The sequence below is a fragment of the Mauremys reevesii genome, linkage group 11, assembly GCF_016161935.1.
Source record: "Mauremys reevesii isolate NIE-2019 linkage group 11, ASM1616193v1, whole genome shotgun sequence".
NCBI classification, from domain to species: domain Eukaryota; kingdom Metazoa; phylum Chordata; order Testudines; family Geoemydidae; genus Mauremys; species Mauremys reevesii.
This window is the reverse complement of record NC_052633.1, coordinates 52,320,818-52,335,751: the sequence shown is the minus strand read 5'-3', so window position 1 is coordinate 52,335,751 and position 14,934 is coordinate 52,320,818. Positions and strand designations below refer to the sequence as shown.

At 44.2% G+C, this 14,934-nt stretch overlaps 1 protein-coding gene across 6 annotated transcripts in view; it reads left to right on the top strand.

The window, feature by feature from the left end:
• The window catches only part of EPC2 (enhancer of polycomb homolog 2), an 85,363-nt gene that overhangs the window by 8,130 nt on the left and 62,299 nt on the right, over positions 1 to 14,934 (top strand). For 2 of the 6 annotated variants that reach the window (XM_039494737.1, XM_039494741.1), the window contains exons 2-3: positions 6,296 to 6,407; positions 9,141 to 9,235. The exons of 1 other annotated variant lie outside the window; for it this stretch is intronic. The gene's annotated coding sequence lies outside the window, so the exon portion shown is untranslated. The remainder of the gene's footprint in view (positions 1 to 6,295; positions 6,408 to 9,140; positions 9,236 to 14,934) is intronic. 3 more of the 6 variants (XM_039494739.1, XM_039494740.1, XM_039494738.1) reach the window with 3 other exon arrangements.

The following is a 14,934-nucleotide window of genomic DNA, read 5'->3' as shown; positions in this document are numbered from 1 at the left end:
AGTAAGGTGATAAGCAGCTTCTTTTAGTCATTCCTCAGCTAACTAGGATATGTGCCAGGTGCTGCGCACCATTGGTGGCTTTTATATTATTTAAGAGCCTGTTGTCCTTTCTATAAATATGCCTCTCCCCCAGTAAAGTGTGTGTGAGAGAGAGAGAGGGGGAGAGAGGGAGAGAGAGAGAGAGAGAGAGAGAGATTAGTTTTACCAAGTGCATGTAATATCAGGAATAAGTAAAACAAAATTTCTTTAAAAAGTATACATTATTGGCTTGATGTAGATATTGATATCTCCTATCTAATTGTGTTTTTTCTGCAGAGCTTGAATTATGTGAAAAATAAACTGCCTCGACTTTTTATTTATTTTTATTTTACAGTATATGGGAATTAAGTGTTAGATGAGATACTCTACAAATCTAACTCATTCTTCATAGTATTGGATACTAATTAATATAAAAGGTGTAATTACTGTGAACAAGTTTTAGTCTACTGCTCCTTGTAAGATGAGGATTTGTTGAAAATATATATGCAAAGAGATTGTCATGGTAAATTTTTTTTTTTTTTTTGGTAAGTGTGTGGTGCAATTTTGGAATATTGGGGGCAGAGAGTAATCAAATCAGTATGTGCCCTTGCAGCTTTAGGCCTGTATAAATAAGAGATTTTTTTCCCCCTGTAAGGGCCTACTGTTCCAGAGAGATTGTTTTAAGTTGAAAGTTTCATGTGTTGGGAATGCACTGATGAAATGCAGCTGAATCCACCAAAGTCATTTCCATGGGAGGGACTTAAGAAGAGTAGACCCCAAAGAAGCAAGAGTACAAATGGTCAAACCTGGGGCTATACGCAAAATTCTGTAGGTCAGAACTTGGGAACGAGTGATTTTAGGTCTGGTATCTCAAGAGAGTGGAGTTTGTGCAAAGGTATAGATAGGCTTGGCAGAATTCTATTTTTATTTTTTATTTTGATGGATACACCTCTACCCCGATATAACGCGACCCAATATAACATGAATTCGGATATAACTCGGTAAAGCAGTGCTCCAGTGAGGCGGGGCTGCGCACTCCGGTGGATCAAAGCAAATTCGATACTGCGTTATAGGTGAAACCGTGTTATAAGATTTTTTGGCTCCCGGGGACAGCGATATATTGGGGTAGAGGTGTAGTATTGATTTTTAAGCATTTATTTTTTTATTTAAATTTTCATAGTTGCAGGAAATATATGGGCATGGTCAGACAATAATTCTTTAATGACAGTGGACCAATAAGCATTGAGATTCAAAAAGTTAAAGCTTTTATAACCTTTAAAACACAAGTTGTAAACATCACGTCAAAATATACAACATAAATATCCTTAAAACAAACTCTACTAAGTTCAGGGGTTCTCAGACTGGGGGTCGGGACCCCTGAGGGGGTCGTGAGTTTATTACATGGGGGGTCGCAAACTGTCAGCCTAAACCCCAGACCCTGCTTTGCCTCCAGCATTTATAATGGTGTTAAATGTGTAAAAAAGTGTTTCTCATTTATAAGGGGAGTGTCTCACTCAGAGGCTTGCTATGTGAAAGGGGTCACCAGTACAAAAGTTTGACAACCATCTAAAGCAACATTTTTCTTATGTTGCCTATCTGTAAATTTTGATTATTATTGATGGAAAATTTTGTTTGTCTTTTGTGTGTATGGTTTACCAACTTTTACCAGCAAAACCTAATCTGTCTAAGCATAGGAACAATCAAGACATAGAACAATCAAGAATCATAGATTCTATGAAGACAGGATTTCTTTCCTTAGGGGAGAAATGTGGTAGAAGCTGAATAAAGCATCTCTACATAGTTTGCTTTTGGCAGTCTGCTTTCTAGAAATTTGGTGTTCCAGATGAGGCTGCAGAGTTCTGTTAGTGATCCAAATTTTGGATCATTTGACCAAGTGGTTCCCAAGATAGGGCACCTGCTAAGAGCTGGAGAGCAAACCAAGGCTCATATCATTGCACCAGAGTCTCAAATGCTCGACGTTACCCCAACAGAGTGCACAGTACCCTCAAGTCCTTGGGGGGAAATCAGATTAAAACATTATTTTAAAAAAAAAATCTGCTTCAATGAGATGCGCTAAGCTCATATGCCTATTTGCATGCCTAATAGATTATTCTGAGTACACCTCTACCTCGATATAATGCCGTCCTTGGGAGCCAAAAAATCTTATCGTGTTATAGGTGAAACCGTGTTATATCGAACTTGCTTTGATCCGCTGGAGCGTGCAGTCCCGCCCCTCCCCCCCCCCCCCCCGGAGCCGCTGCTTTACTGCATTATATCCAAATTCGTGTTATATCGGGTTGCATTATATTGGGGTAGAGGTGTATATGCAGCGAGAGAGGCTAACTCTCTGGAGAACTACTGCTGCATCACAGGACTGATGTGGCTCTGAGGGCATGTAACGGTTTGAGAATCTGCGCACTAGCCCAGGCACCGTGAATTTAAATTCAGTGTAGGGCAGAAATCTGAGGTAAATATTCAGATGCTGCTGCAACTATTTTTTGAGAAGAAAATAAGTTACATAAACAAATACAGGGAGGGGAGGGTATTGGGGTAGAAGACTAGTTGGAACCATGGGAGTAGAGGAAGCGTGGTTGGAGGATTAGGGGGGTAGGAGGGGGTGGGAGGGATGCAGGAAGGGAGACGTGAGGGTTAGTGGCGATGGGTTGTGGAAGAATGCTGCAGGGGTGCTTGTCAGCCTCACATTCCCATCCCATGTGTGTGCAATGATCCGGGGAGCCACAGCCAGTCTACAAGGGTATGGCCCCCCTTCCTTGCCCCCCTCAGGAGAGCCTCAAGAGAGCCTGGAGGCAGTTTGCCTATCTGGGGCTATGTGAGTCCCACATCCTAACCCTGGGATTGTCTGGGAGCATGTTTATCCTACAAATTTTGTCAGCATAAAGCTGTCACAGGTAGAATATCGCTTGTGTGTATGCATACTTGACTCCTTACTTCAGTGCTGTGCGTACTCACTAGGAGCACTGGTTGCGATGCACAGCATACAACTGCCCATCCAGTGCACTGTCATTTGGGAAGTTTTGGCAAATGTGGTGAGGCAGAAACAAGTCATGCAGAGGTGACTGGGACTGCAGGGTCAAGTTCCCATTGTGCAACTTTCTGCACCACATAATGCCACCTCTGTCCCAAAATTTTTGCACCTATTTTGAAATTCCCACAAACCTGAGTGGAACTTGTTGCTGTTTGCCATCTCTGGCAGAAGCATGGAGCCTGCACAGCTCTGCACTATTGTCATGAGCATTGCACGGGATGAACAATTCACTGGTTTTTACAGAGCCTCAGGGAACATGATAGCTTTCTTTGCTATGGTAATAAGACTTGTGTATAGGGGGAAGCGTTAGTTGTGGTATAGCTTGACTTTAGTAAGGCTTTTGATACTGTCTTACATGACCGTCTCTTAAACTAGGAAAATACAATCTAGATACAGCTATTATGAGATGGGTGCATAACTGTTTGGAAAATCATTCACAGAGAGTAGTTATCCATGGTTCACAGTCATGCTAGAAGGGCATATCTCGTGGGGTCCCGCAGGGATCAGTTCTGGGTTCAGTTCTATTCAATATCTTCATCAGTGATTTAGATAATGGCATAGAGAGAACATTTACAAAGTTTGTGAACGATAGCAAGCTGGGAGGGATTGCAAGTGCTTTGGAGAATAGGATTAAAATTCAAAATGGTCTGGACAAACTGGAGAAATGGTCTGAAGTAAATAGGATGAAATTCAATAAGGATAAATGCAAAGTACTCCACTTAGGAAGGAACAATCAGTTACATACTGAAATGACTGCCTAGGAAAGAGTACTGCAGAAAGGAATCCGGGGGTCATAGTGGATCACAAACTAAATATGAGTCAATGGTGTAACACTGTTGCAAAAAAACCCAAAAATCCTTCTGGGATGTATTAGCAGGAGTGCTGTAAGCAAGACATGAGAAATAATTTTTCCGCTCTGTTCTGCGCTGATTAAGCCTCAACTGGAGTATTGTGTCCAGTTCTGGGTGCCATATTTCAGGAAAGATGTTGGCAAATTGGAGAAAGTCCAGAGAAGAGCAACAAAAGGATTAAAGATCTAGAACATATGACCCATGAGGGAAGATTGAAAAAATTGGGTTTCTTTAGCTTGAAGAAGACTGAGAGCGGACATCATAACAGTTTTCAAGTATATGAAAGGTGGTTACAAGGCGAAGGGAGAAAAGCTGCTGTTCTTAAGCTCTGAGGATAGGACAAGAAGCAATGAGCTTAAATTGAACTAAGAGCAGTTTAGGTTGGACATTAGGAAAAGCTTCCTAACTGTCAGGGTGATTAAGCACTGAAATAAAATTGCCTAGGGACATTGTGGAATCTCCATCACCGGCTATTTTTAAGAGCATGTTAGACAAACACCTGTCAGGGATGGTCTAGATCATATTTAGTGCTGCCATGAGTACAGGAGACTGGATTGGATGATCTCTTGACATCCAGTCCTATGATTCTATGGTTGTGTGATTATTTCTTGGAGGTCAAATTGCTGTGAGTCAGAGTGAGAACCAATTCAAGGGGGTGGTTGTTGTTGTTGGCATTCATGAAGCAGATGCAGATGTGGAGCACCACTTCTGGAGTGAGAAACAAGCACTGACTGGTTGGATCGCATTTTAATGCAGGCATGGAAGGATGAGCAGTGTCTGCAGAACTTTCAGATGTTCAAGGCCTCATTCCTGTATCTGTGTTCCATGCTTGCCTCAGCCTTCCAGCACAGGGACACCAAACTGAGAGTCGCACTTGTAGTGGAGAAGCGAGTGGTGATTGCACTACAGAAGCTTCTAATACCAGATTGCTGCTGATCAGTGGGAAATCATTTTGGAGTTGTCATGGAAGCATGTAGGACCATTAATTGTCTCCTCTTATTCAGGACTGTGACTCTTGGCAGTGTTCAAGACACAATGGATATATTTGCATCAGTGGAGTTCCTGAACTGTGATGGAGGAAGAGATGGCAAGCATGTATGTGTTTTGGCACTAAACCACTCTGTCAGAGAGTACATCAACAGAAAAGGCTATTTTTCTATAGTTATGCAAGCACTGGTGGATTACTGGGAACATTTCACCATCATCTGTCAGGGAAGATGCATGACACTTGCATCTTTAAGAGCACAGGACTATTCAGAAAGATACAAATAGGGACTTCCTTTCCTGACCGACAGATTACCACTGGTAATGTTGAAATGCCAGTAATGATTGTGGGGGACCCAGCCTGCCCCTTATTTCCCTGGCTTGTGAAGCTGAACACAGGTCACCTTGGCAGCACCAAGGGAAGATTCAGCTACTGGCTCAGCAGGTGCAGAATGACAGTTGAATGTGCTTTTGGTAGATTGGAGGGGCACTGGGGTTGTATACTACCAGACTGGATCTCAGTGAGAAAAATATCCCGAATGGTTTTAGTGCTTGCTGTGTCCTGCATAAGATCTGTGAAGCAAAGGAGGGAAAATTGCTGCCGTGATTGAGGGCAGAGGTGTAGCAGCTGTCTTTTCAGTTTGAACAGCCACATATAAGGGCTATCAGAGGAGCTCAGTGCGATGCTATATGGTTCAGGGAGGCTTTGAAAGAGCACTTTAACAGCGAGCCACAGTAATGCGTTGTGGCATACTGTACCCTGGCCCTACAGTTTGGGGGCTGTTAGGAATTGTGTGCACATCTATGAATATAACACTGACAGTGCATCTATTAATTTTATAGTCCTTGCTGTAAATCTTTGATTATTACACTGTTAGTCAATGATCCTGAGTTGTGTCAAAGTGTACACTAACAAGTAAGTGGGTGCGTATCAGCAGGCATTCTGCAGTATATGTTGGGAACTAATAAAGATTAATTATCTTCCAAACAACAATTTGAGTAACAAAAACACTTCAAAAAATTCTGTGCAAATTAAAAGCAAATACATGAAAACCTTAACATATTTATGGAATGGAGCTTAAAGAGCATTCATTTCCATTTTAGCTGCACATACAGTGACCTGTGTTGATGTATGTGAAGCTGTGGTTTTCCTTAATGTTCCCTGAGGTGGAGTGGTAGTGGTAGGGATGTGGCCCCTGATGCTGTGTGGAATGTTGAGGGGCTCATGTAGGGAGGTACTATACTGGAGTTCTCCATGAACTGCAAGATAGGCGAGCTGAGGATTGTTGAACTTGTAGGTCCACAAGCGTGTGCAGCATATGTGTTTGCTGCTGGAGAAGCTCCATTATATCCTGGTGCATCTTCCTCTTTGTCTGCTTTTTCCTTCTCCATACAGTCTGCAGTATTCATCCTCCAGGCCCTCTGATTCAGCACTGTCTTGCAGGACCTCACTGAATATATCATCCGGAGTTCTTTTCTTCCACCTCCTCATCCGGCTCAGGTGTTCTGTGAGTGTGGAGGGGGAACCCCTCAAGGCAGCAATGGCAGTAGCTACAGATAAAACAGAGGTTACAATGTCAGTATAGTCACAATGGAAAGCAAAAATAAAGATTCAGAACTCCCTTTGCTTAGAAGTTCATAGAATATCAGGGTTGGAAGGGACCTCCAGGAGGTCACCTAATCCAACCCCCTGCTCAAAGCAGGACCAATCCCCAGACAGATTTTTGCCCCAGATCCCTAAATGGCCCCCTCAAGGATTGAATTCACAACCCTGGGTTTAGCAGGCCAATGCTCAAACCACTGAGCTATCCCCTAAAGTTTTAAACAAGACAGGTTTATTGACTCTCCTGCTTTGGAGGCACGGTGCCATTCATAGCTCCAGCCAGGTGAGTATGGCCCACCAGGGGTGAGGGAAATGAGGAGGGAATTGCTTAGTTGCATGAAGCCATGAGTACAGGGCAGTGGCACTGAATACAGACACAATTTTCCACAGGCAGTGGTGACATCTTATTTATGAGGCTAACAAAGGTATAGAGAACACAGCAGCTGCTGGAGTTCCAAAGGTTTCTGGGCATGTAAATCTGTAAAATAAATGGTTGATACACGTTATCCCCTGTGTGGGATGTGGGGGTGGGCCAGAGTGATTAGGGGAGTGGATAGACTGGGTAAACCTGGCTGAAGTAGCAGCAGCATTCCCAGCTGGAGGTGGGAGTGAGGGGCTAGCTCAGTGAACAGCTAGGGCTACATAACCAAGGTATTGTGCAGCCTAGTAAGCTGCTGCCTGTGGTATGTGAACACAGCAGCATAGAGTAGGAGACAGCAAGGACTAACTTCTTGCATTTAGTGCTTCTCTATGGTGCCAACTAATGGCTTAATGAAAGGGGAGGGAGAGCTGGAAATGTTGTCAGGAGGGGCTTTATGTTGTAGGGGGGTAGAGAAGGAAAGTGACACAGCAATCTTCTCTCATACGATTAAAGTTACTGTAACATCCATCTAATAAAACTATCATCATTTTGGGACATAGACCATGGGTGAGATTTCTCTCACTGGCAATGTTAGCTGCTACCCATTTCAAAGCATGACTATCATCCGCATACTGCTATAACAAAATGTATTGGAGGGGTAGGAGCACTGAGGAATCACATAGACTCCAGGAAAGACCACTGGTCTGGGACTCTTCTTAGAGTTGACCCTAGGCAAGTCATTCACTTCTCAGTGCCTCAGTTTTTCATCTCTAAAATGGGGACAGTGATGTAAAATCCATTTGAAACGTACTGATCTTTTTAATTAAAAAAAAAAAAAAAAAAGCTAGCTCTCTTGATTATTGCTGCAAACCTAGGTGAGAACTACAACTGCCTGAATGACCATTAACTCCTACCCACAAACATTTCTGTTTTAAAAAGCTAGGAAATTAAATGCCAAAAAAAAAATAGTTAAAGCAGAGTTAAGATTGCACTGTGATAGTTTGTACTTCTGAAAACCAGGAAATACAGAGTTAATATAAACATCCATGAAGTCTTAATTCTACCCTCTTTGAGCGATGCTCCACGGTGCCCATCACACATACACTCACACTCTCCCTTTTCAATGTAATGGACAGGTGCTACCTTCACTTGCCCTACTCTCAAACACTGAAGCTGCTCCCCTAACCAAATACCATAGTTGTAAAATTTAACAACCACTTCATACCCTTGTACAACCCCTGCACACTTGCACACAGAATACTGTCTAAACCTATACTTCCCCTACCCATTATTAAATTTACAGATTGTTCTCATATCCCTCCACTCTACTGACAATACCCATGGCAAAAGGACCCCAGTGCCCTCCTACTAACATGATTTACACAATTTTGTATTGAAATGATGCAGACTGGAACCTCCAGGTACTGCTGCACCTCTTTCCTTTATGCGACAAGGCAGGTGAGGTAATATCTTCTGCTGGATTATCTTCCTTTGGTAACAGGCATGGTGGGGACTCAGACCCAGATCACCTTATACAGACGTTCCCCGGGTTATGCAAGCCCGCACTTATGGAAAAAGTTCTGTAAGCGTTTTTTTCCCACGTAATTGTCGGGTATATGTCCCTGACTTATGCAAAATTTGACTTATGCAAGGTGTTCTGGAACAGAAGGCTTGTGTAAGTCGGGGAGCATCTATATCATAATCACAACTCTTCTAAGCTGCTCTTATGTATTCCTCCACCATTCAGTACAGCTACACCTAACACAGTGAATGCAGCTGGAGTGCATGCAGATAATTCCCAGTGGCTGTTCCCAGCTGCAGGGGGAGGGGGCAGAAAATGTGTGAGCATTTATATTAATACCGTATTTTCTGATTTTCAGAAGTTTTGAGTTTTGCACTACTTTCTGTTTTGGAAGGACATGTGATCTCGCTGTGCAACCTCAACTTTGTATTAACAATTTTTTTCCCCATTTAGTTTGTATATACAGTGTTCTGAAATTGCATATGTTGCTGAAGCTTGGCAAACACTAGCCAGCGTAACACTGCTTTGTACATTGACTTTTAACATTTATGTGGTAATGACAATCCTTCACAGGATTTTGAATTCCAGTTTTGTCTATTTGTAAGAGCTTTCTCCACTCCTTCCCCCCCCCCCATACTCTCACAAGGAGGGAGGTTTTATTTCATTGCATCTTGTTCTCCTCCCAAGCACATAGCATTTATCCCCTTTTCCCAGACCTCAATCCTATTATCAACAACCATTCTCTTGTCTTCCAGTGGTTTCAGTCTTCCACTTGCAAAGCATCTTCACAGCAGAAGAAATGACCCTTCAGTTCACTTGTGCATTATGATTTCCGGTTGGTACTGGCAATGTATGTTTAAATAGATAGATACGTTTGTGTGATTCTATATAACTGCTGGTATTGTCAGGAAAGTGCTGTTGAACGAGAACACAGGATTAATTCAAGCTGAGGGTTAATTCTATGGTGAAAGTTTAAGAAACTATTTGAAAATCTGATTCTCTATGCCCAGTTTAAATCCTTACCTCAGTACACTGGGGCTTCCCAAACATATGTACTAAAGCTTCCTTGTCTTTAATCTTAATGAAACCATGGAAAGAAATTCCTCAGACAAGTTGACTTTTAAGGGGATCGTACAGTGCCAAATCTTGTGCTCCTGTTGCTTCACAAAATTTAAAATGGTATTCAGAGCAGATATTTTAATTATTTAATTTGTAAAAACCATATTATATTGTTACTGAGGGCTGTAACCAAAAATACGGTACTCATATTCAGCAGCGTTGGTATAAAGTTGAGTACAAAGTCAGCAATTCCAGGGTAAAAATCTTGAGTTAAATTCTTCCCTCACTTACACAGGTGCAAGTCCCATTGAAATCTGTGGGAATATGTAATGAATGCATATACACTGACAGGATGCCTAACCATGTAAAATAAAAAGAGAGACAACTTCATTATATCTGCCCTTTTCCTATATCTGCTTTTGCCAGAAGTAAGCTGACAAGAGAGCTGGCAGAGAGTGAAAGAGCTTTAGGCTTCTGGAGCATAAATAGCTCTCTGTTTAAAACTGCCTGTCTAAAGTATAATAAAGGTGGATATAATAGGTCATCTGATAGAGTCATCTGCTCTTAAAGAAATCCAAAAATTGAAGAGGAAAGAAGACTATCTTCCCCAGTTAACAAAAGTTGCATCTCTGTGAGGGCAGAATTGTGCTGCTTGTGATTAAGGAACTAACTGTTCTTTTGGCTCAAATTTGGCATACTTTATACAACGTCCAGCCCATCTTTCTACTACTATAGAATTTTCCCCAGCAGTGTGTTTTCTAGTGTTCTATCACTGTTGACAATCATTAGGATTTCTACCTTGAGAGGCTATTTTCCAGTTTGCTAAATATAGTTCTTGAAAGTTTTTCATGATGAACAGCAAATTTTTCCTCCCTTAACTTTATCTCATTATGCCCATCTAAATGTTCATGTTGGTCAAATATTAATTATGTTCTCTTGCTCCCTCCTGCTCCAGTCATGCCGTGAGCATGTGTGTCCTACTCTCTTCATTTTTCCTTATAATTCAATTCCTTCAGCTTCTTATCAGTTTTACTACTTTTCTTTGAAGTCCTTCCAATTTATCTTTCTGGCTGTTTGATTCCTGAAATTCAGCACACTACTCCAGATGTGGTTGTACCAAAGCCACAAAGAGAGGGACTACTGTCTCTCTGCTTTGTAAATGCCTCTGAATGATGAATTTGCTGTCACATTGTTTTGCACACTCATGTTTTTAATTTGGTGTCCATTATTGCTAGAGCCCTACCAAATTCATGGCCACAAAAAACACGTCATGGACCATGAAATCTGGTGCCCCTCCCCTCCTCCTGGTGAAATCTGGACTTGTGTGTGCTTTTACCCTATACTATATAGATTTCATGAGGGAGACTAGCATTTCTCAAATTGGGGGTCCTGATCCAAAAGACAGTTGCGGGGGAGGGGAGGGTCACAAGGTTATTTTAGGGGGTTGCAGTATTGCAACCCTTACTTCTGTGCTGCCTTCAGAGGCGGGTGGCTGGAGAGAGGTGGCTGTTGGCTGGGCGCCCAGCTCTGAAAGTAGCACTGCTGCCAGCAGTAGCGCAGAAGTAAGGATAGCAGTGCTGCAACCCCCCCCCAATAACCTTGCAACCCCCTCACAACTCCTTTTTGGGTCAGGACCCCTACAATTACAACACTGTGAAATTTCAGATTTAAATAGCTGAAATCATGAAATTTACTATTTTAAAAATCCTATGACCGTGAAATTGTCCAAAATGGACCATGACTTTAGTAGGGCCCTAATTATCACTCCAATTGCTTCTTCACATTTACTCCTGAAAATACAGCTTTTTCTTCATTCTGCTGGATTTCTGTGTTTTGGATGGTTATTCCCTAGTGGCAAATCCTCAGCTGGTGTAAATAGTCAGAGGTATGTTGAAGCTAATGGCCCTAAGGGCATATTTACACTAGCACTTTTGTCAGTATAACTTATGTCGCTCAGGGGTGTGGGAAAAAACACCTCTTAGCGACAAAAATTATACTGACAGAAACACCGGTGTGGACAGCCTTATCGGCGGGAGTGCTATTCCACCTATATAGCTACTGCCTCCTGTGGTTTAATTATGGCATTGAGAGAGCTCTCTCCCATTGGCAAAGAGTATGTTTCTTCTCTTCTGTCCCCGTCTTGTCTCTCTTTCCCCCCGTGGCCCCCCCCCCCCCCCCCCAAAAAAAAAAAGCAGACACAAGAGCAGAGGTATGGGACTGACTGAGGGAGGGAGAGAGAAGCCTGCTCCCTGCATAAGAATAGTTTAAACTCAGCTGTTCCCTGATGGTTCAGCCCCCAGGGTTAGGTTTCTGGCATCCTTGTTAATTTCACTCACAGTAGCTGCAGGGAGGGGGTCGAGGGGAGGGTGTGTTTGACCATGGCAGGGGCAGTTCTTTTCTGCCTTGGGGATGAGGGGATCTCTCCAATACTAATATACACAACAAATACAAGCGTTTGACTGCACATCTTAAATCCAGAGCTAATAAAAGCAGGTGGAAGGGGAAAACTCACTATCACATTGGCTTCTCAGCTTCTCCCTCCCCCTCCTCCAGCCAGGCTCCAGACAAGGCTCTGCATTCCTCCTCCCCCCCCCCCCCGCCCCCCAGCAGGGGTTCTCCTCTAGGCTCTAGCTTGCAGTAGGGACACTGGCTGAGATGCCTGCTGCTGCTGCCTGCAAAAGAACAGTTTAAACTCAGCTGTTCCCTGTGCAGTTCGGTGCCCAGAGTTAGGAGCCGTTTCTGGCATCCTTGTTAATTTCACTCCTAGTTGTTGTTGGGTGTGTGTGACCATGGCAGGGGCAGTTCTTTTCTGCCCCCGGGATGAGAGGTTCTCCTAAACACAATCAAAATCAGGAACCATTTCCAAGTTCTAATCTATCCCATTCCCTCCCGAGCAGAGGATCATGGTTGTGATGTCCAAACTGCTTGCAGATCCTCTTTGAAATGTTACTGTTTAAAAAAAAAAAAAACACAAAAAACATGGAGAACATGGTGGAAAGATGTGTCATGATGATTAGGGTTTATTTTGGGCAAAGCAGTTTTGCTAAAGCAACTAAAGATTCACAGGGGAAGCAAATAGCCCCCATATACAAAACCACAAAGGGATTGGAAGGGAAAACTGAATATTCAGGGAAATTATTGTGCCTCCTTTGAAAGAAATAGTAGTTTTCATTCCAATCCACCCTCTTTATATATTGATTTAGACACCTGAAATGTCCTTAGGACATCGGGTGCAATCTCAGATCTCTTTGTTTTGTCCTGCCTGCAGACAACAACATTTTCTCTAAATATCTTGTATATTTCATGAAGGTTATTCCAGTTGTCCTTCATTCACCCATGACTTCTTCCTCTCTCCCCCCCCCCTCCCCCCCCAGCTGGCTGGCTGTGGTTTTTGCCTTGGTTGGTTACTTCTTGGCAGACCCAGCCCAGCGGCACCTGCTGGCTCTCTGCAGGCAGCAGCCCACAGGGGCCGGTTGCTGGTGTCGCTGCTGGTCGGTGGCAGGCTGCAGCTGCATTGTTTGTGACACATTCATACACATACATACAGTCAGAGGTGAAAGTAAGCCGGTCTGGTCCGGTACGGCGTACCGGCAAGAGCCAGTACACCGTGCTGGACCACATCGACTTCCTTGGTGGAGATTGAAAGGGGTTTGGGCTGCCCACAGCTGCAGGCAGCCCTGAGCCCTTCAAATCCCGGCCACAGCTGAGATTTAAAGGGCTCAGAGCTCCCCGCCACTGTGGGTAGCCCAGAGCCCTTTAAATCCCGGCCGCGGCTCCGGCGGCTGGGCTGGGGCAGGGATTTAACGGGCTCAAAGCTCCCTGCAGCTGCGGGCAGCCCAGAGCCCTTTGAATCCCGGCCACGGCTCTGGCAGCCGGGCTGGGGCCAGGATTTAAAGGGCTCCGTGCTTACCTCAGCAGCAGGAGCTCTGGGCCCTTTAAATCCCTGCCCCAACCCCGCAAAGCTCGGGGTTCCGCCTGGTGGCCAGAGCCCCAGGCCCTTTAATTTGCCCCTAAGCCCCGGGGGGCTCCCAGCCACCTCTGCAGCTGGGAGCCCCTGGTTGATTTAAAGGCTCTGGGTCTCCCAGCCACAGCTGGTTCCCCAGGGCCTTTAAATCTTGAGAGGCCACGTCTCTTCTGGATGAGGCCACGCCCCCTCAGGACTCGGGCAGTACTGATAAGTCCTATAAGTTACTTTCACCACTGCACAAGAGAGTAGATTATTGTGGTTGGCTGATACATTTTCCCAAGGAATCTTGCAATTTTAAATGAAGTGTAATACGTTGGGCATATACCCTTAGTGCCCAAGGTTTTTCTAAATCTTTATCCTCCTATTAGTAGCATTCAGCTCCTTGCCTGCTCCTGCAGTGAATGACTGAACAGCCAGTAGCTTTGTTACATACACAGTGAGTGGATTGGAGTGGCATAGCTTATTCTAACACTCCTCTGCCACCTTACTGTTGATGTTCTGCTGAGTTATGCAACAGAATGGCATAGCTCATGTTGCCATTGACAAAATATTTCTTCCCTTTAGCCATTCTCTAGCAATAAAAATAGGACTGAAGGAAAAAAAAGGTTGCCCCAAATGCCTAGCTCTTTTGATTCTCCTGAGGTGGTGGTTCTTCTGTGTAGCCAAGACCACTCTTTCCGGTACCCTCTAGATTAGTGGATCTCAAAAGCTGGTCCGCCGCTTATTCAGGGAAAGCCCCTGGCGGGCTGGGCCGGTTTGTTTACCTGCTGCGTCTGCAGGTTCGGCCAGTCGCGGCTCCCATTGGCTGTGGTTCACCGCTCCAGGCCAGTGGAAGCAGCCTGGGCTGAGGGATGTGCTGGCCGTCTTTCCCGCAGCCCCCATTTGCCTGGAGCGGCGAACCGCGGCCAATGGGAGCTGTGATTGGCCGAACCTGCGGACGCGGCAGGTAAACAAACCCGGTCCGGCCTGCCAGGGGCTTTCCGTGACAAGCAGCAGACCGGCTTTGAGAACCACTGCTCTAGATAGTGATGGTCCACATGAACAGTCAGTAGCAGTAGAAATGGTTGAGTTTTCCCTCCTAAGGCCTTCTGAAATGGGCTAATTATACTTGAACAATATGGTGAGTCCAGAAGTGAAACTAAGGACTGTTTCCACCAGTCCTTTCTCACCCTTGAGGCAGGAGCCATGGTCATTGCCACCAGTCTTTCTCTGGCTTCTACCAGTAAGAATCAGAGACATCTAGATCGGAGTTTTTTTTAACCCAATCTAATCCTTTCATGAAGGAGGATCTTGGATGCTGGCAACTCTCTATCCAAATTGAGTTGAAATCTTTTAAATGCATTTCTTGTTGTTTGGACTAGCCTCCATGTACCTGCATATCTAATACACCTCTACCCCGATATAACGCAGCCTAATATAACATGAATTTGCATATAATGCAGTAAAGCAGTGCTTCGGGGGGGGGGGGCAGGGCTGCACACTCGGGCGGATCAAAGCAAGTTTGATGTAATGCGGTTTCACCT